The sequence below is a fragment of the Myotis nattereri genome (genome assembly GCF_964212035.1).
Source record: "Myotis nattereri genome assembly, chromosome: 2".
NCBI classification, from domain to species: Eukaryota; Metazoa; Chordata; class Mammalia; order Chiroptera; family Vespertilionidae; genus Myotis; species Myotis nattereri.
Window position 1 is genome coordinate 62,137,425 of NC_138076.1, and position 21,782 is coordinate 62,159,206.

The following is a 21,782-nucleotide window of genomic DNA, read 5'->3' on the forward strand; positions in this document are numbered from 1 at the left end:
AAACTCATGCTCCCGACGGGAAAAAGAAGCAAGTCAGCACCAAGTAAGCAAGGCCTCCCCGAGATTAATCATCCTCCCTTTACATCTAAATTTGCACATATTTGAGTCACAACCCTATGATATGGTAATAGTATGGTTTCTTTAGATCTTTAGGAGAAAGACACATTGTAAATATGAATGCTAATAAAGCAAAGCATGGGAACATTAGAGCAGTTGAAAGGATCTCTGGTTCACAAGCTATGCCTTTCCTATCATCAGGGCAGCCTCCACAATGAGGGCAATAGTCTCTCTTCATGTTCCTCTAGTCTTTAGCGGAATGGTTACAGAAGAAGATAGAGATGAAGACAAACACAAAGAAGAAGAGGAATTGGAAGAGGAGGGAGACGGAGGAAGAAAAGAATGTTTGTTGACATTAACGCAGCATGGTAATTGCAAAAATGTTGTTGACATTCATACCTACCTACCGTGGGGGCCAAAACCAGAAGATACACAGGTGTTGAAAGAACATCAACATCTATTGCAAAACTTAATAAGAGTTTATAAGAGCTATGCCCAAAGATGATAATTTCACATGCATAGCTTACAGGAGATGCCTATGCATAATTTCACATGCATAGCTTACAGGAGATGCCTATGCATATCGTTCTATTACGCATAATCATTTAGATCAAATAGTTGTTCTTGTAAATTAATTCTTCCTATTTGTATTCCAAGTTTTCTTTTACATGTGCATGTTGAAGTGATGACTATCAATGTGTGATTTCATTAGCAGAAGAACTTTGCTAACATTAAAATAATGCTTATTTTATATCAGTAATATTAATGCTCCAAGTAAAAAATGAATTAATTCCAATAAGGTTCAGTTATTTAACTTGTTTCATGAAATACAGGATTGTTTTTAGAGGTTAATTTTGTAAATGTTGAAAGACTTGACTTCATTGTTCATAGTATTGTAAAGCCACTTAAAATTCAACATGGAAGATAATTTTTTTTTATTTATTTATTTTTTGCCTGTGGTGAATATACAGAGACAAATGTGGTAGAACATGGTGTCATTATTAAGCACAGCATTCCTACTAAATGAAACTTTGGTGCAGATATGTTCTAGGAACTAGTTCTTGTGCTCCTATAGTCCATAATTGCATCTAAAAGATTGTGATAAGCCCTCCGGTTTGGCTCAGTAGATAGAGCATGAGCCTGAGGAATGAAGGGTCTTGGGTTCAATTTTGGTCAAGGGCACATACCCCGGTTGCAGGCTCCCGGCCCTGCGGGGGGGGGGGGGGGGGGGCAAGGGGGGGACATGTGGGAGGCAACCAATTGATGTGCCTCTCTCACATCGGTGTTTCTCTCTGTCTCTCCCTCTCCCTTCTACTCTCTCTAAAAATCAATGGAAAAATGTCCTCGGGTGAGGACTAAATAAATAAATAAATAAATAAAGATAATATACTGATCATAATAGAAATATTTTAAATTTATACAAAAGTAACAGAACTACCAAATAATTGAATGTAAAAAATTATTTCGACATAGCAGTAAATTATTTCTCTTTGCTGCCTAACATTAATTGGAGTTTAAAAATATCTATTTTGTAAATACAACTAAAGTCCTACAATGGTAATGTGCTTTCTGTAAATAAATCCTCCAAACTTTTGTTGTATTTTGTTTAGAATCAGCTGGACAATTTTAATCAGAGCAGTCAATACACTGAGCACCAAAAAAATTTCCAATTTTGAGGCTTTCCATAAACTGAAATGATTGGAAATAAAGATTACAAATATAAAGGCACTAAAATTAATCCCTACAATTTCAGTACCACGTTCAGTAACTTCAGATTAAGTGATATGAATTCACCCTTTATACAAGACTTGATTGTGAAATTCTATAATTGTGTTTTAGAATATCTTAATTTTGGGGGAGCACGTTTTGATAGAGTTCCTTTTGTTATTGGAAAAAATAATAGTTTATACAGAAGTGAAAAGAAATTGGGAAGGCCTATGATTTTATAGCATTAAAATTTGTACAATAATCAAAAGACTTATATGTGAAGATGAGTATATTAGAGAATTTTGTCTTACAAAAATATTTTTTAAAGGTGATTTAAATAAAAGGGGAAAGATAAACTAAAAAAAAATATTGAGCTCAAATAATTAAAGTATATTAAGCCTCGCCCTAGCCAGTTTGGCTCAGCGGATAGAGCATCAACGAGTGGACCAAAGAATCCTGGGTTTGATTCCAGTCAAGGGCAGGCACTTTGATTGCAGGCTTCTCCTCCTCCCGGGGCTCGTGCAGGAGGCAACCAATCGACGTGTTTCTCTCACATCAATGTTTCTCTCTGACTTTCTCTCTCTCTTCCACTCTCCCTAAAATGGAAAAATATCCTCGGGTGAGGATTAACAAAAAATTTAAAAATAAAGGACATTATCCGTCTAAAGAAAGAGAAGAGAAATGAGGATGTCCTCAATTAACAAAACTTGCTCTAAACTTATCACATATCCCTGTGGAGTTAGAGGCTGTCATTTAAAATATTGTGTTTTAAAAAGAAAAGTAAAGAAATTATCATAATTTCAATTTTTAATTCACAAAATACAACACTGAAGATTGCAGACAAGTTTATGAAAAATTTCAGATAATAAAGCCACATTGGAAAAAGTACATTCTTTAGAAAAATAATGGCGATACATAACAACAAAGGACACCTTTCAAATTTGTGAACATATGTCAAGAATAGTTATTTTGCTTATGTTGCTTTTATTGTTCAGCAAATCCATATAGTAAGGACTATTTTTTGTACTACATATAAATTTTATTTTTAGAGAGAATTTTATTTTTGAAAATGGCTTTCAATTTGTTAAACCAATTTTTTAATATTTATTTCAAAATTATGTAGTTTTACTCCTCAAATTATATATTTAAAAGAATGAATTTTGCAGTATATAAATTATGCTTCAATAACCTAATTTTTTAATTACATAATTTTATTTATTCTTATCATGTCCCTCCCCTTTTCATTCTCAAAAGTATTTTGGCTTGGATAATAAAATATATATTCACCTGTTCATAATAAAGTTCTTAAGAGTTACCTAAACTGTCTTCACCTACTCATGTTCCATTCACTCTTTTTAAAAAAATCTATTTTTATTTATTTCAGAGAGGAAGGGAGAAGGAGAGAGAGATAGAAACATCAATGATGAGAGAGAATCGATTGGCTGCCTCCTGTACGCCCGCTAATGGGGATCAAACCCACAACCCAGGCATGTCCCCTGACCAGGAATCAAACTGACTTCCCAGTTCATAGATAAATGCTCAACCACTGAGCCATATCAGTCGGGCTCTATTCACTCTCTAATTCACTTCAGTTGGATTTTAATCTCCATCACTCCACTGAAGCCATTTTTTTAAGACACCACTAACATGCATTTTGCCAAGTTAATGTTCTATTGTCATTTTGCCCACCTTTCCCACTCTCTTTTGTTTAATCCTCTTCCTGGATTCTAAATATTAGATGACCCAAAACTTTGTCCTTTGCTATTGCTATTCTTTCCCTAGGTCACCACATCCTGTACCATACCTTAAAGCATCATTTATATTGACTAGAGGCCTGGTGCATGAAATTTGTGCATAGAGGGGGTTATCCCATCAGCCCAGCCTGCACCCTCTCCAATCCAGGATCTCTTGGGGAATGTCCGACTGCCAGTTTAGGCCCTATCCAGTCGGACATCCCTCTCACAATCCTGGACCACTGGCTCCTAATCGCCCACCTGCGTACCTGCCTGGTCACCCCTAACTGCCTCCCCCTGCTAACCTGATCGCCCCTCACTGCCTCTGCGTGCTGGCCTGATTGCCCTTAACTGCCCGCCCTGCCAGCCTAACCACCCCAACTGCCCCCCCAATGCCGGCCTGGTCACCCCAACTGCACTCCCACTGCTGGCCTGGTCACCCCTCACTGCCCCCCCTGCCAGCTTAGTCGCCCTTCACTGCCCCCCACCATCCTAATCGCCCCCAACTGCCCCCCTGCCAGCCTGGTCACCCCTAACTGCACTCTCCCTGCCGGCCTGTTCGCCCCTAACTGCCCCCCCCCACCAGTCTGGTCGCCTCTTACTGCCCCCCCCCTGCTGGCCTGGTCACCCCTAACTGCCCCCCCCCTGCCTACCTGGTCACCCCTCACAGCCTGCTTGTTCAGTTATTTGGCTGCCCCTCACAGCCCCCCACCGGCCTGGTCACCCCACTCAGCCTGCTTGTTCAGTCATTTGGTTGTCCCTCACTAACCCCCCTGCTGGTTGCCCCACGCAGCCTGCTTGTTCAGTCATTTGGTCATCCTTCACTAACTCCCTTGCCAGCCTGGTCATAGGCAGCCATCCTGTGAGGGCATGAGGGTTAATTTCCATATTACCTCTTCATTAAAGAGGATAACTAGCAAACATATATCTGGTCTAGAGTTTTCTCTGAGCTCCAGAATCACATATCTGATTGCTTACTGTACGTCTTTAATAAAACCTCTCCTGTACCTTCTTAGTGCAGTAATAATAAAACACATGCATAAAATTATTGACTATAAAACCCTGAATAATCTGAGCCCCCTCCTACCTTTCTGGCCTCATCCCATATCTTTACTTTTCTCCCTCTCACTCTGATTGTTCCATGCACTGGCCCTTTTTCTTTTCCTTTTCTATCATGGGGCCTTTCATCCTTCTTTTTGAATGACTGGTTCTTTCTCATGCCCCAAGTCTCAGGTCAGTGTCTCCTTCTCAGAAAAGCATTCTACAACCATCCTATCCAAAGTAGACTAGCCACTTCCCACCTGATCACAGTCTATCTTGTAGTGAGTTGAGTCTTGACCCCACCCCCCACCCCCAAGTGTTCAAGTCCTAACTTCTGCAACCTGTGAAGTTTACCTATTTGGGGAAAAAGTTCTTTACAGATGTAATTAACTAAAGGATCTCAAGATGAGATCATCCTGGATTTATGGTGGGCCTTAAATTGAAGGGCAGGTGTACTTTTGTGAAGAGAAGATACAGAGACTCAGAGAGAAAAAGGTAAAAAGAAGATGGAGGCAGAAGTAAGAGTTATGTTCCTAGAAGGCAAGGAATGCCAAGGGTTTCCAGCAGCCATCAGAAGCTAGAACAGAAACATGAGATGAATTTTCCCTCAGAGCTTCCAGAAGGAACCAATCCTGTCACCATCTTGATTTTAGATTTCTGGCCTCTAAAACTTTGAGAGAATAAATGTTTGTTATTTTTAAGCCTCATAGTTGGTTGTAAGTTGTTAAAGCAGTGGTAGAAAACTAATACATCTCTCTAACATAACCCTGCCTTACTCCTTCCATAGCACTTCTCAGTATTGGGTGTTATCCATTTAATTATTAGTATACTAGTTTATTTTCTGTGTCCCTCTTCCCACTTGCAGACTCCATGAGGAAACTCATATGTCATATTTATCACTGGATATCTATGCCTAACTCAGAACTGTATGTACATGTAATGGAAACTCAACAAATATTTGTTACATGATTGAATGTTGTTTCAACACTTACCTTCCCTTAAAACAACTTCAAGGTCTTTCTCTTTGATTTGACTTTAACTCTTTGTTAGATGGTCACTGTGTCTATCTTCAACGCTTTACCCCCTACCACAACCAATTAATATAAGGTCCTCAGTTCATGTGCATTGAATATATTTGGGACATCTAATGTGTGCCTGACATTGTCATAGGCAACTCTTTAAAAGCAGTTATCTCATTTACCTCTCAAAATAATACTTCAATTTCTATTGTATTACCTCCATTTATTTTTTCCATTTTATTTATTTTTTTTATTGATTTTAGAGGGTTGATTCTTGTAAGTGCCCTGATCAAACCCACAACCTTGGCATATCAGAACTATGCTCTAACCATCTGAGCTAACTGACCAGGGCTTGTCTCCATTTCATAAATGAAAGTGAAGCTAAGAACACGTAAGTAAATTGGTGAGATGACCAAGTTAACAAGAGAATGTGTCAGGATTTAAACCCAAGGCTCTGATTTCAAATACCAAGCCTGTTCAACTGACCAAGTGACAAAAATCATTAGTAATAAAAATTTTTGTGCAAAATAAAAATTAAACACTAACAATTAAGATTTAATATTTAATAGATTTCAAAATTACCCTTCTTAACTCAACTCCAAATGCCCAACATTCCAAAAGAGATAGAGGAAGAACCCTGTCTTGAAACAAAGAGCTTTTCCAATATCATTGGAGTACACTTGTAGGCAATCACCATTGCCATCTACACTTCAGAAGAGTGGGTTTGTCAGGCAGAAGAGGAACATAAATCTGTGGGAGGCTGGCATGATTATTAACTCAGTGATTTTTAAAGCTCAGTGTGAAGAAGATCATGAGGGTGAGAGTGAGACATGTAGTTAAAATGCAGATCCCTGGGCCCCACTAGCAGATATTGTGATTCAGTAGCTCAGCTTGGTGCCTAGGAACCTGTTTCTTTAGCAATCAGTGGCAAGTGCACCCCCAGAGAGGAAATGCGCCACCGCAAGAGAAGGCCAGAGGCGCCAAAGTCAACCTTTGCGGACTTCCCGGCTGTGCTCAGGGCTGGCCCTGGTGGAGAGGCGTAATTACTGTGGGTAAAGGGATTTAGGATCTTTGGGTGGAAAAATCCTCTGAGCATGCCAAATATCAATATTGTGTTTCATCTGAGAGTCTCTGTTCACTTTCTCCTGCCACACCTTTCAAACTGTGATGATAGAACAATAACACGCCTATGTTTTTTGGTTCCTCCAGAGCTATTTTTCATATATCTCCTAAAAATCATAATCAAATTTAAATTTATTAGCATGATGTGACTGGAAAAAGCAAGGAGAGATATTTACTCTTTGGCTTTTCTCCATGATTGTCCTTTTTCGTTTAATCTCAAAAATACACTATCTTATGACTCTCAAAGAAAAGAAAAACATACATGCCAGAAAACAGCAAGTGTGGAGAAAAACAGAAAATATCAAGGATGAAGAGAAATCAGAACCCTTATGAACTGTTGGTAAAAGTGCAAAATGATGCAGCCACTGTGGAGAACATATGGTTATTCCTCAAACATTTAAAAATAGAATTACCATATGAGCTAGCAACTTCACTTCTGGGTATGCACCCAAAAAAATGGAAAGTAGGAACTCAAACAGATTTTTGTACACCCATATTCAGGGCACCTTTATTCACAATGGCTGGAAGGTGAAAGCAACCTAAGTATCCACCTATGGATGAATGGATAGACAAAATGTGAGATAGATAGATAGATAGATAGATAGATAGATAGATAGATAGATACACATAATCGGTGAATTATTGTTCAGCCTTAAAAAGAAAGGAAATTGTGATGTGTGATGTACATGGATGAACCTTGAGGACATTATGCTGGGTAAAATAAGCCAGCCACAAAATGACAAATATGATTTATAAGACATCCCAAGAAAAAGAATTTTCTGAGACTTACATGGGAGAATGAGTGATTTTTATTTGCATGAAATGAAATCCCTGAGCTTCCAAAGTCCCATTTTCCTTAGTCCAGCCATAGAAGAAGTGTAGCTGGGGCTTCAGCAGAGCTAAAATCAGAGCCAGTGTCTGAGCTTCCCTTCCCCGTGAAGGCATAGTCAGGCTAGTTTAGTTTGTGTTCCCAGTTGCGGTCCATCAGTCCATTGCATGTGGGGTCTGCATGGCTATGGACCATTATGAGCGAATGGAAGAGAGCCGGGAGCATCTAGGAGCCAAGAGCCCCAGGAGCCAAGGGCCAAAGTGTGAACTCCTTTATTCAGGGGATTAAGTATTCCCGTATTTTCACAGGCTTGCATCGACTCCACCCCTTCTGACTAGTGATTTCTGTTTCCATGTTTGACTGACAGCAAGTACCTTCCCTAGGTCAAGCTAACTCACTGCACAGGCATCCATCTTTCCCTTAGTGCAGTCCCTTCCCCAGTGATCTGCAGGGAATGCGTTGGTGGTGCCCCGGGAAGTGTGAAATGACATGCTTATAATGTCTGGCCTCCCTTTTGTTCCTTTTCTATTAAAAATAACTAGCTAATTACAATGGTATGGCTAGGAGCTGGGAGGAGGGCAGAATGGGAGCTAGTGTTTAATGAGTACAGAGTTTCAGCTTTGCAAGATCAAGAGTTCTGATAATGAATGGCGGTTATGGTTGCATGACATTGTGAATGCACTTAATACTACTGAACAGTACATTTAAAAATGGTTGCAGCGGTAAATTTTATGTTTATTTTACCACAAACTTTAAAAAATTAAATTTAAAAAAGAATGATGACCAAATAACAATCCACATTGATCAAACCAGAAAAATAGTATTCTGTCTTAGATGGCAAATTTCTACTAAATAGCTTAAAGGGCCTCACATTTTTTTTTTTTATATATTTTATTGATTTTTTACAGAGAGAAAGGGAGAGAGATAGAGAGTTAGAAACATCGATGAGAGAGAAACATCGATCAGCTGCCTCCTGCACATCTCCCACTGGGGATGTGCCCGCAACCCAGGTACATGCCCTTGACCGGAATCGAACCTGGGACCCTTCAGTCCGCAGGCTGACGCTCTATCCACTGAGCCAAACCGGTTTCGGCAGGGCCTCACATTTTGATCTTACACTCAACATTAAATTCCATAAGAGCTATGGGTGGAATTTGGAAATATTTTCATTGCCCTGACATCTCCATTTTATACTTAAGCAAGGTCAAGCAAAAAAGTAGATTAAGCTTATCTCCTGAGCAATCCCTATACTTACCAAAAAGAAGTGGTGAAGGAAGGCTGAGGGGAACAAAACAAAGTCGCCCTGATTGTGCCTCTGGCTGGCTGCTTGGCCTTATAGACCACTCGTTCCCTCTGAGCCTTCGTCTTGTGTAAAATGGCAGGGTTAGTTCAGAGACGCTTCCCTGCTGTCTCACAAACTAAGATAAGTCAGTGTGGTTGCCTCGTTGCTTAAAGAAGAGTTCAACAAAACACAGCAAAACAGAAATGCAGCCAATTCTTATCTCTTTAGAGAGAGGGAAGTATTTCTGCAAATCATCCAAAAGCTATGTGTATTTGCCTTACAGTTTAATGAGGGTGTGATAAACTATAATCAGCAGATCCAACACAAAAAGATCTAAGAACTTGCTCCATCCTTCCATCCTTTAAAACATCAAGCTGAACTCAGCACTGCCATCTTGGTTTTGCTCATACCTAATCAGGAGGGAAGAGGTGTGTAGTCAAGTTGGGGCACAGAAATAAGTGAACTTTTTTTTTTTTTTTTTTTTCAGAAATTCTCTCTGGTTAGCTGAATTGAGCATAAAGAGCTTCGAGCCTTTTTCTAATTTTCTACTGGATTACAGATTGAGCTAACAGAAAATCAACCAATAAATGAACAAGTACAGTGTTTATGGAGCAGCTACAAAGGGACCAGCACTGAACTGAGCACCATAAGGAATTCCAAAGAGTATCAGACAGGGTCCCCCAGCTTCACGGAACCTCTAATCTATTTGCTGAGAGAAAACACTAACACACCTGACATACACAAAGAAAAAATGTTAGCGAATATGCCTCGATGCAAGTATTTCTGGTCAGAGAAAAGGAAATGTACTCCATAAAAAGAATCAGCCTTTGCAATCCAAGTGGTGAACTGAGATAAAAAATGTGAATAAAACCTCCAAATTGGGCACACTGTCCAACCGGCTCTCACCTCCATGATCCCACTGCTTGAAAGCTAGATCAAGCTACGCTTTGCTAGGAGGACAGTATAATGATAGTCAAGATTAAATTTCAGAGGCAGCTCAGAGAACATTTTAAAAATCTAATTTCCAAGTTCCTAAGGGGAGTCAACTTTTTTAAAAGTCCTTTAACATGTTTTTGAAATTTTTTGTAACCTCTAAACAAATATTTTTAAATCGGACTGGGGAAAGATCAGAGATCCTTAATGGCAGTTTTGCATCGTGTATGAAAATTAGTTAGGAAAATGGACAAATCCTATGGGTTTTGTCTTCTTAGAGATTTTTTTCATAAACAAAAGGCAAGTTCCTTATAATGGAAAACTAGTTCCAAGATACACAACTTAAGAGAAATATGGGAAAGGAATTATTTTTCTCCAAAATAGTTTCCTTTCTTCTCCTTGTTCTAAATGGTTATTGAAGTGGTTTTTTTCCCTGATAGAACAATAGACTCTTATTTCCACAAAATAAATGGTATAAGCAATCAAAAAATACTTCCCTAATGGAAGACAGATAAAAGAGAGAGAGGAAAAAAAAAAAAACCCACTCCCTACAAAAACAAAGATTATCTCCAGCACTGTAGTTCATATTCAAATGGAAGAAAATAAAATGAGCTCTTAACATAATGATTTCACTGTTTACAGAGTACCATCCCCATTTTCACATTTCAAAGCATGTGCCAAACAACTCCGAGGTATGAGAGAATGGTGAGGAAGATCAGAGAAGTACTTCTTGGCATCCCAGCCTAACTGTGCCACAGGCACAGACGATTATGAAATTTAAAAGTTGTTCCTCAAGTGGGAAGGTGTGTCTGTTTGTCCCTTGAATACCAAGACTTCTATTTGAGTTTTATTTTCAACTAGATGATTGGAACATCTAATTGCAAATCTAGCTGTGGGTAAATTATGAAGTAATAGGTAATAGTCCTTTTAAGGAGTACCTGGTGTATACAGCAGGAGCTATACGGTTCAATCCTCACAAAAGTCATCCTGGGGAAGACACTACACCTTACAGAGGCAGAAACTGAGTCCATGACATAATTCACCCATGGTCACACATCTTCTTAATGGATCCATGATTTGATTTCAGTTATTTCTGGCTTGCAAGCCTTTATTCAATTTCCCTGTCCCGCCCACTCCCAACCTCTCCAATGACGAGGTTCAGAATAAGCCACCCCAGCATCTTCTGCTCTGGCCTCCTGATTATTTTGAGCTGAAGGCACTGGAGAAACAATAGAGGAGGACGGGCTTTCTGACCTACCCTTTTCTACCTAAACGTAGGTGATAAGATTTCCCGTGAGAAAGGTGCCCTTATTTTTCCAGGAAAAGAAGAATGTTCTTATCACTAGAGACTGGGAGGAGAAGCCAAAATGGCCTTGTACAAACAAACTTACTAAAATAAACTTGATCTTCCATTAATTTCCCCCTTATGTTTCTTAGTCCCACAATTTACCCCCCTAGCTCAAGCCCCTTTGTCTTGTCACATCCACACAGTTTATCATTCTTTGTTTAAAAAGTTACATAAGCTTTGGGGCCTCACAACTTCTTTGGGTCTTCGTTTTCCTTTTGAAGACTCCCGTGTGCATGTAAAAATATTAATTAAAGTGTGTATGTTTTTATCCTGTTAATCAGTCTTATATTAGCCTAATTCTCAGGCCCAGCCACAGAACCTCTAAGAGAATAGAAGAAAGTATTTCTTCTCCAGCACCATCTACCCTGAGTTCTCATACTTCTTTGGGTCTTCCTGTCATGGAGGAAATAAAAACAATACACATAACCTGTTAATGATTTAATGTGTTATCTGTCCAAGAATCATACTGGAGAGAATAATATTTAAACTTGGGTCTCCAGTGGCAACATTTCAAAGCATCTGGAAAGGAAGACTTTTTAAGGCTGAGGAGAAATTTGGTCACACCTTTCAAACCACCCCACATGGGGCCACTGTGTTGCACAACTACAGGGTCAGGTACGTGGGAACCTAAGAGAATGGTGGCCTGAGGAGTTGCGTAGGGCACTGCCAATAGCTCTGTGGCTGTGGGAGACCAGACCCCATGTAATCATCAATTGTTAGCAACTAAAGAGGCCTTTATTGATCATTTCAGTGCAGTCTCTGCTTATTTTCGTAAGAGAAGATTGAACCCTAAGAGGTTAAGTAACTGCTCTATTGATATCAGAGCTGGAATGGTAATTAACAACTCAGGTGGGGGAGAGGGCAGAATTCAGAGAGGGAATGAGGAAGCCAAGTATAAGAGAGACAAGTTTGCTGGACTTCCAAATGGATCTCACAGTTGATGCTTGAAAAAATTAACACACCCACACGCTGCCCCCATTTGGCAACTAATTTGACAACTCAAAAGGTTAAGGACTGACCCCATAAATCAAATTAAGTTTATCTCAAAGACATGGAACAGAATCACGATCCAGGTACAAATGCTCCTTCTCAGGAAAAGGTCATGAATATTTCAATCCTAAACTTGCGAGTTCTGAAATCAATCCTCCAAGAATCTTGGGTCCAATTAGTCCTCTAGATTAAGGAGTATTGCTCTTTTGAGGAGGAAAGTGAACAGTTTCAGAAATTCTGCTCAGTCTCCTAATTACAGTTTTAGTTAGCAAGCTAGAGCTTTGCTGTAGTGACTTTCAAATTGTAATTACTTTCCCCGGAAGTGCTTCAAAAATTCTAGAAAACGTTTGATTTGCTAATTATCAGATTGCCCACCTCAAGACAGAGAAAAGATAAAAGGGGAGAGAACATGGTTGAAAAGGAGTTGGGGGATGGTTGTCCTACATGTTTATGGTCTACTACTTGGGCTTCTCCATCTGAAACATGACCTGGCTCCAAGATTTCCTTGAAAACAGTGGTTCACATTTTTCTAATCAAGGCCATTAAATATCAAGCTACACAGAGAGATCTGTAGCTTTCAAAATCTATAGAAAGCTCCCTAAGAGAAGTTTCAGCACTGGGGATATTCCTGTTTTGCAGACTCTTCAGGATAGAAATCACAGCCATGATTGCTATGAATACCCAATCTAAAACTGCTGTGCAAAACATGGACAACTGAGACACAGACATTTCATCAAAACAATATTATTTCAAAAAGAATGAAGCAGCCCTAGCCAATTTTGCTCAGTGGATAGAGCATCGGCCTGTGGACTGAAGTGTCCCAGGTTCGATCCCAGCCAAGGGCACCTGCCTAGGTTGCAGGCTCAATCCCCAGTAGGGGGTGTGCAGGAGGCAGCCATTCAATGATTCTCTCTCATCATTGATGTTTCTATCTCTCTGCTTCCTCTCTGAAATCAATAAAGAGATATATTTTTAAAAATTTTAAAAATCTACACTAATAAAAGAGAAAAATGGTAATTGGTGTACGGCGATACCTTTTTCATTGGCTAATCAGGGCTATATGCAGTTAACTGCCAACAAGATGGCGGCTAATTTGCATATGTAGGCACAATGCAGGGAGGTGAAAGGGAAAGCAGGAAGAAGCCCCCTGCCACTGACAGTGATCTGAAACCCAGGGGGGAGCTAAGAGCTGGGGGGCAGGGCAAAGGCGGCCCTGGGGCCGCCTTTGCCCTGCCCCCCAGCCATGATCAAAGAATCAGGAGCCTTTGCCGCCCTGGCCAGTGATAGCAGGAAGTAGGGGTGGAGCCAGCGATGGGAGCTGAGCACGGTCGAAGCTGGCAGTCCCAGGAGCTAGGGGTCCCTTGCCTGGGCCCAAAGCAAAGCCCACAATAGCGGCGCCCCCCGCTGCCACTGAAGGTCCCCACTGCCTGAGCCGGACGCCTAGGCCAGAGGCGTTAGGCCTGGGCAGGGGCAGAGCCTGCAACCGCGGGGAGCTGGGGGTCCCCTGCCCAGGCCTGACACCTCTGCCTGAGGCCTCAGGCCTGGTCAAGGGGCCGATCCGGTGATTGGTGATCGGAGGGTGATGAGGGTCAACTCCTCCGGCCGAGACATCAGGCCTGGGTGGGGGGCGGAGCCGGGGATTGGGGGGATATGATGGTCCCCTTGCCCAGGCCTGAAGCCTGGGTCAGAGGCGTCAGGCTTGGGCGGGGGGTGGAGCAAGTGATCAGAGGGAGATGGGGGTCCCCTGCCCAGGCATGATTCCTGGGCCAGAGGCCTCAGGCCTGGGCGGGGGCCAGAGCCAGTGATCAGGGGGAGATGGGGGTCCCCTGTCCAAGCCTGACACCTCTGGCGGAGGCGTCAGGCCTGGGCAAGGGGCCGATCAGGCGATTGGAGGGTGATGAGGGTCAACGCCTGAGGGCTCCCAGTATGTGAGAGGGGGCAGGCTGGGCTGAGGGACACTCTCCCCCCCACACACACCCAGTGCACGAATTTCGTGCACCGGGCCCCTAGTATACTAATAAAATAATAATGATGAAGCATATGCTGGTATGTGCAAAGCTTAAGAGCTGAAGCTGAGGAAACTAGATTTACTAGAAATTCCGATTTTGTTTTAAAAGCATTATCATTTTCCTGAAAAGCCATTGGCTAAGACTCTTCCCTCTACGCAGAGTGGTAGAGGTACACATTACTAATGGGAATCTAGACCTTTTAAATCCTCTTTGCTAGGCTTCTTCTATGGGGTGTCATCACCCACTTTCTTATGGAAAAGACAAGGCAAGAATGAAAAAGATTTTAGAAAAGCATAAAGGTGTTTTATCTCTTAATTTTAAAAAATGGCAAATAGAAGCCTGCATGTTCTATTCATTGTTTTTTAATAATGGGCCACAATTCCTTGGGGCTCGGAGAAAGACTTCAAGAGTGTGCTTAAATTTAGGAAGTTTTTAGAAAGCTTCCATTTTTGTCCTGGGCATCAGGTCTCCCTGGAGTAACAGTAAGAAGAGTGGGAAGAAGGGGTGTCAGTGAAAAGCGTGTGTGTCCTCAAGCAGGAGAGGAACTACAAGCCAAGAGAAATGTCCCACCCTCCACCCAGCTCCATACCCAGTTGCCACAAAACTATGTGTTAAAAAAGGCAGATGCTTGGTTACCAATACAGTCCGACTTTAGCTTAGTCATTAGGGCAGTGGTTCTCAACCTTCCTAATGCCGCGACCCTTTAATACAGTTCCTCATGTTGTGGTGACCCCCAATTTCATTGTTACAAATTGAACATAATTAAAGCATAGTGATTAATCATAAAAACAATATGTAATCATACGTATATATGTTTTCCGATGGTCTTAGGCGACCCCTGTGAAAGGGTCATTCGACCCCCAAAGGGGTCGCGACCCACTGGTTGAGAACTGCTGCATTAGAGTCTATGCTTACAGTGTGGACATAGAATTGACAGAGTCTATGAGGCCAGAAATGTTTGCTTGGACTAGAAAAAATGTGGCATAAACCTCATGAAGTTTCACCCCAACACACTTTCTCAGCACGAAAGTTGACAGAGGTCCAGGGCACTGATGCCCATTCCACCCTGGACAGGCCCACAAAGTGAGACTCCATCTTAGAACATAGAAAGTGCCAAACACCGTGACACTGCGCATCTCCAGAAACAAGAAAATCCTCCAGGGCCTCTGCAGCTCATTGCTGAAATGGAACCTGTCCACCTTTCAATTTTTTATAGAAAAGATTTCTCTGGTTAATTTTTTTCCAATTCAACAGTCATTTACTGAGGCACCATTACTTGCAAAGCCCGGAAGGACATAGAGTCCCTGCTATAGAAGGGAAACTAAACTTGTAAATAAAGATACATGAAACATGTGAAAAGTAAAGCTAGAATCCTAGAGGTGAGGTGGGGACAGAAATAACTGAGTACATTTGTTTAAGCTGATTTTCTAGGTAAAATTCCTTTCCTAAAAGAATTGTTGTTTAGCTATTTGATACCGGTTACTAATGGAATTCCTAACTAGGATACTAATTTCCTACAAATGCCCTTAGTTAAACTTCCAGGTTATAAATTAGTACATCACTCGGTCATTCAACAATTACTTGAGCACCTACTGTGTGTATCTTTTGATTTCTAGATCATGAGTGTATCGTTTAATGAGCCTCAAGCTACTCAGAAAATTTCAATCCTGGAGCAGGAGTATCTGGATCTTTTGCTTGTTATTCTTTGCTCAGCCTCTAGAAAGAATTCAACAAGAGTCCGGGTGAGACATCTAAAATAAAAATAAAAACCACCTTACGGATCCAGGGACATTTTTACATCAGCATATCAAATTATATCCAAATAACCAATATGAAAATTGCTATCCAGATTTCATAGCATAATAAAACAATAACAAGGAAAAAAAAGTTCTTTCAAAATATGATCTAGGTAAGATAACCAACAATGTTGATCTTCCCCTGAGCTATTGTGATGATTAATACGATAATGTTCACAAAGGACTTTGAAGGAGTAATGTAATGTACTTTGAAGCATTATCGTTTTTTTTATTAATGAGTTTTGATTCTGACAGCTGCCAATTGTACTGCAGCCACAGTAAACCCTTGGTCATCCCCACAAAGAAAGAGAAATAGGATACAAGAGAGTAGATAGTGCATGGTGGCAGATAATACTTGCTCCAGGAGAAAGCCAAATCCTGCTAGAGACAGAAGCTACAGGTAAAGCAACTATAAAACAATCAGGAGGTACAGGTAATGTTAGGATAGGATCAAAGCTGGTATAGAAAGAAACACACTCAAAATGCACATTAAAAAACATTTTAAAGAGATGACCCAGAATTGCCCACACCAACCCATAGATAATTGTATTGCATTCATTCACTCACTCATACTCTTATTTAAAATATTAAGTATCAATATGTCCCATGCTAAGTGCTGAGGATATAAAAATAAATAAAACAGCCTCTGTTTTCAAGGGGCTTACTATTAACTGGGGGGCAGAGAGCTGATCATGTAAAAATATTAAATATTGAAAAACTGTAAAGTAGTTATATGAAAGAAATAGGTACAGGGTACAAGAGAAAAAAGGGCTGTTTTCAGGGAAGGGAAGTACTTGCAGCGGTTCTCAACCTGTGGGTCGCGACCCCTGAAAATACATCCTGCATATCAGATATTTACATTACGATTCATAACAGTAGCAAAATTACAGTTATGAAGTAGCAACGAAAATAATTTTATGGTTGGGGGTCACCACAGCATGAGGAGCTGTATTAAAGGGTTGTGGCATTAGGAAGGCTGAGAACCACTGATAGAGGAACTCAAGAAACATGGTGTCTTGAAAGAAAGACAGGGCAGGGAAAAAGCATTTTGGGCAGAGGGAAGGTACCATTGGCCACTCCAGAAGCAGTGACCCTGGATGTGAGTGAAGGTTTGGGAAGCCCATAGTGAAAGATACAGCTTGGTCAGAAGATAAGGACCAGCTCTAGGAATTAAGATTTATCCTAAAGGCACTGAGAACTAAAGTTTGTAAGCAGGTAATATGATCATATTTGTGGTTTGGGGAGATTTCCCTAATATCAGCATCAAATTTGGATTGGCGATAAGGCTGGGCTGGAGGGCAAGTTAGGAGATTATTGGAATTGTCCTTGCGAACAAGTTCAAGGGGTAGAGAGAAAGGAACAAAGAGGTAACATCAGACTTGGGTATTAATAAGAGTAGAAACAGGGGGAAGAAAGTATAGTCATGCTCTGATTAACCACAGGGATACCTTCTGAGAAATGTGACGTTGGGAATTTTGTTGCTGTGCTAACCTCATAGAGTGCACGTACACAGACCTCCTACACACCTAGGCTATACAGTATAGTCTATTGCTACTAGGCTACAAACCTGTACAGCAAGTCACTATAGAAAACAACACAAGATTAAATTAACAAAGAGAAGATGTAATCAAGAGATGAGGTAAGCGTTAGAAGTGTGAGCTGATGCAGGTGTCACACAGCATACTGTTATACAGCAAACATTTCTTTTCATAATTAGAAAGAGTACACTCTAAAATAACACTAAATGTGTAGTATAGTAAGTACATAAATAAGTAAAATAATCACTTATCATTGTCAAATATTATGTACTATACATAACTGAATGTGCTATATACTCTTATACAACTGGCGGTGCAGTAGGTTTGTTTACACCAGCATCACCACAAACACATGAGTAATGCATTGTGCTACAATGTTATGGTGGCTGAGAGTCACTAGGAGATAGATATTATAGCTTCATTATAATCTTTTTTAAATATATTTTTATTGATTTCAGAGAGGAAGGGAAAGAGAGATAAAAACATCAATAATGAGAGAGAATCACTGATCGGCTGACTCCTATATGCCCCCCTCCCCCACTGGAGATTGAGCCTGAAACAAGGGCTTATGCCCTGACCAGAATCGAACCATGACCCCTTAGTTCATAAGCCAATGCTCAACCACTGAACCACACCAGCCAGGCTTCATTATAATCTTAATGGAACCAGTATCATATACTCGGTCTGTCAGTGACTGAAACATTATGCACTGCATCATGAAAGTCATTCCCATATTCATGGCTTGGGTGGCAGAGTCAGTAACCAAGAGAGGAAACAGGAGAAGGGAAAAGCCAGGGGGCAGATAGTTCCTCTGTTTCCCCTGTAGTTCAGATCTTGGTGACTGGCCTCACCACGCATCCTGTTCCCAAGATACCTGTGCACCTCACATCACTCTTGTGCAGGAAGAGAAGAAACACCAGACAGGAACAGCGGCTCCAGAAGTAACTCTCTCCCCTAATTCTGTCTCAGGTTGACTGCTCTCTAATGCTGCCCTGGGATATGCATTCAAAGGGTTAAAGTTATTTTAAAGGCAAACTTCAACTGTGTTTCTGTCATCCCCTGTCAGATTCCTTAATGGCCCCTAAATGAAATTAAAGGTTCAAATTAAGTTCAGAAAACTTTCAAGCAGTTTTTAATGATGAAATTTCAGCATTAAGGGTTTCTTTCTTTATTATTTTGTTTCATGTGTTAAATATTAACTTGAATTTTATAAGAATTAGAAGATTTAACAAGTGATATTTATACTTGCCTATTAAAAACATGTTTACAGTAACAAATATGTCAAACATCCTCAAATTGACAAATATATATTTCAAAGCATAGACTTTGAAACATGGGGAAATATCCCAATATAATTAGTGTGCCATAATTATATGGGTATTCTAATTTTAAACAAATCAAATGTTTTTTAATCTTAACCAAAAATTTGGGATATCATTCTACAAGAATTCATCATATCATTTTTGTTTTTAAAATTAGCATTTAATGCAAAACTCAAAATGTGATTTGGTGAAATTTGATTTAGTATTCTCTAAAGTTAAAAAAGATGTGAGCAAACCATAGTAAACTTAACACTGCCAAGTTCTATTGTTTTTAAATTATTTTAAATGTTTAGGAAAAATTTTTAAGTTGTGTAAGAAGCAGAAGGCCAGTTGCAAAATGCTAAAAGAATTTAGCCAGGAAATTTCCATAAAATAAACCATGTAGCACAGATACTCTGTGAATAGCCTAAATCCTCCAAAAAATGTTAGCTTCTCACCTACCACTCCCTACCCATCCAAGCACGCAAATACGTATGTATATTACTAGTTAGGTAAGACAAGAGAATGGCTAAAGTTCAAATCTTGTTGCCATGGTAACCAAGAGATAGGATAAGACCACCATGGACAGCTAGAATGGATAGAGCTTTACCTTAATTTTGCCTCATGTACAATGTTGCGATAGGAGTAAAAAGACACAAGACTTTCAAGCCTGTGAAAATAAAATTTTCCCCCTTGCAAAAATAAATACAGGGGGGAAAAAAACACAGAAAGAGATCCAGAAGAGACAGTTAAAGATATCCTCTCTCAGATACTATTAAGAGAGTTGGGTAGCAATTAATGCTTTCTCTCTAATAAGCTCTGTGCACCTAATTAAAAATGCTTAAAAACCAAAAACACACTGTGCATTCTCTAAGCAAGACAAGCCTGACAAATTTCTGTTTTAGGAGGAAAAAGATCAAAGCAATTGAAGAATAGTTTCTATTTAAGCCCAGGTAAGGAAATGAAAATAGTGTAGTAAGGAAGGTCAGTCCATACCAAAGATGGTGTGTGTCTTGGTTTCGTGAACAGTCTCGCGTCATTAGGCCTATACATATAAAGCAATTTTTCTCCTACTGTGGTGGCTGCTGTATTAGTTTCCTAGGGCTGCTATCACAAAGTAGCACGAAGTGGGTGGTTAATAACAACAGAAACTTGTTCTCTCGAAGTTCTGGAGGCTAGAGGTACAAAATCAAGGTGTCAGCAGGGCTAGCTTCCTCTGGATGGAAACCTTCCTTGCTTCTGCCTGGCTCGTGATCGTAGTTATCAATCCTTGGCTTCCCTTTGCTTCCAGCTGAATCGTTCCAACCTCTTGCCTCTGTTCCACGTGGCATCCTCCCTAATGCATCTCTGGGTCAGTTTTCCTTTTTCTTATAAGGATCCCAATCACACTGGATCAGGGCTCACCTTAAGTCAGTAGGACTTCATTTTAACTTGATTACATCTGCAAAGACCCTGTTTGCAGGTAAGGTCACATTCACTGGTGCTGGGAGTTAAGACTTCAACGTAGCTTTTGTGGGGAACACAATTCCACCCACAATAGCTTCTATGACTGTGATTCGTGGAGTCCTCCTCTCATGCTGAGTAGCAGCTTCCTTACAGTATCCCAGTCTGACTCCATAGTTTTTCAGGCACTCGGAGTATTCATTGCAGTTTCATTGATTGAGGTTTGTAAGATTCAGGCCACTTCATGTAATACAAAGCTCACTTGCCCACCCTCAGAGTCTATTCTCTGACTCCCATAATCTAAAGGTGACAAGTATACCCAGCTTTCTCTCACACCCGCTCTTTTTCCCAGAGCTTAGCTCTCTGGTGTTGGGTTGAAATGTAGGGAGAGGAAAGTGTCCATTTCCCCCTCACATATGACTGCACATGATGAGACCACATGGTCAAGCCCCTCATCGGCTCAAGGTAGACATGAGGTGGCCATTCCCCTAGGCAGTGACTGAGATTCAGTTACATGGGTGGCCCTGGGATGCCAGGAAACTTACATTCCGCCCCTGGCCTATCTCCTTGCTCGCTGCTCTCATGGTCCCATTCTCATTAATCCTCCACCGCACCCAGCTCTGGGGCAGCAAGCAAAGGAAACATTTCTTCCACTTGCATCTTGCAAATAAGAACCTCGAAGTGGATAACCTTTGTCCCCTGTGGCAAACAAAACAAGGTGTCTATGTCCATGATGCCCACTTCCCACTTCTTCCACAACAGAATCCAAATTTCACAGGATGCAGCAATGCGGTCAGCTATAAACCTTTCTTCCCAGCCTCTCCCGCAGCCTGGGCGGCCTTTTTACCCAGTTTTGGCCAGGGAGAAATGAGCAGACATGGGGATTCTGAGGTAGCTTTGGATTTCCTGATCAAAGGAAGCACTTTTGGCTGCGGTGCCCTTTCCCCCTTCCCGACCTCAGAGCAGTCACGGTGTCTGCAGGGCAGCGGCCATGAGGCCGTAAAGTGCAGGCCTGACGGGATCACAGGGGCCAGCCCCATCACCATCCATCCACTGAATTGCAGCGGGTCGCAGCTTCCCTCCTGAAGCCTTATCAGAAGAGAAAACGAAAAGCCCATTTGTTTAATGCCCTGTTACCTGAAGTTAAACATGCCTGGTTTGTTTGATTCTACCGAGTCTGGGCTGGCAGATAGACGCCCTTTCCCCACTGGGGTGGCTCTGCCACATCAGGAGGAGCTGTGGCTGAGAACACACACAACAAGAAAACAAAGAATCCGTCTCCCTTCTTGCAAGTGGAGAAGTTGCCACACAATGCAAACAAATCAAGAACCCTCCTGGGTCCCCGAATTTAATGTTTATCATCCATCTCCCTTCTCAGCCTGACTCTCTACATCTACCTTCAATGACCTGCTGCCACGTTTTCCTGAGGAGTTTTATGACTGTTTGGGTTGGTTGTAGCTGTTTCATGATAATAATAATGATCCAGGTCCCTTCCATCCTTATTATAGTGCAGGGTCCTGAGGAGCGCTTCCCTGGCCTGTCTGAACAGGAAATGAAATTGTATAGACAGTATGATGGCTCATATAAAAGCTCAAATTGAATAAGTGAATAAACAAAAAACCATGGAGGAGAAA

At 41.0% G+C, this 21,782-nt stretch overlaps 1 pseudogene across 1 annotated transcript in view; it reads left to right on the forward strand.

Moving 5' to 3' along the window:
• Positions 1-316: 316 nt before the first annotated feature.
• The window catches only part of LOC308513732 (elongation factor 1-alpha 1-like), a 95,388-nt pseudogene continuing 73,922 nt past the window's right edge, over positions 317-21,782 (forward strand). Inside the window, exon 1 of the transcript in view lies at positions 317-425. The product of the transcript in view is annotated as an elongation factor 1-alpha 1-like (transcript). The remainder of the gene's footprint in view (positions 426-21,782) is intronic.